We start from the raw sequence: 893 nt of genomic DNA, 5'->3' as shown, positions 1-893 counted from the left end.
AAGATCTAAATATATCAACGGGTGAACAGTTTCGGGGAGGAGCCAAAAGGTAGAAAAAGACACAGCCCAGGACTATAGACAGCCAATACAGGCTATTTACTTAACATAATTAAGTTATTCTTAGGATAGTTCATTAGATATTAAGTCTTCATCCGTTATTTCCGCTTGCTCACTATTTCTTCTTTGGCGGAGGAGCCGGGGGTGCAGGTTCTACGTATAGCTTAATCACAATACGATGACGATGAGAGAGCGCAACATAAAATATGCAAGAGGCTGTCGAGGGCTATCTGTATCTTTTAATATGGGAAATTCATATTCACCCCCATATACTTAGTGACACTATTTTAGTTACAAGGAAACCCACCAGACGTCCCATTTATGTTTTTAGCAGTGTGATACCAAGGATAAATTCCAACAAAGAGTTCTATTTTAAACAATCCAAATCGTCCGAACTTTGCTGATTATTCTAGCTTCAGAACATTTTCTATTTGCTTAGCACTCTTTGAAATCTATGACTCACAAACGCCAGGACATGGAATTGTAGCAGTAAAGAACAGGTGAAAAGTTGTTCCTAGTTGTGTTCTGCAGGCGCATACAACTCCCGTCGTTCCCCGTGCAAAAATCAACAAATAAACAGAGGCACCGCATTTCAGATTCTCTTGCGCACCGTTCGCAAGGACGACTGGTTTTTGTAGTTTCTACACGGGTAACTGCCAAGCATATTAATCCTTGCTGGGAGGGAACCAAACTACACTTCCCATAAAGGCGCGGGGCCGGCCTCCGGTCGGCTTACGTCATTGCTTGAACCAACCAATGACAGCTCCGGGCGGCAGTGAGGCAAGCGCCGTCAGGCGCCAAAGTGGTTTTTTTTTTTCTTTTTTTTTTTTTTTTTT

Source organism: Mustela nigripes, chromosome 4, assembly GCF_022355385.1.
Source record: "Mustela nigripes isolate SB6536 chromosome 4, MUSNIG.SB6536, whole genome shotgun sequence".
Taxonomy (NCBI): Eukaryota; Metazoa; Chordata; class Mammalia; order Carnivora; family Mustelidae; genus Mustela; species Mustela nigripes.
This window is presented reverse-complemented; position numbering follows the sequence as displayed.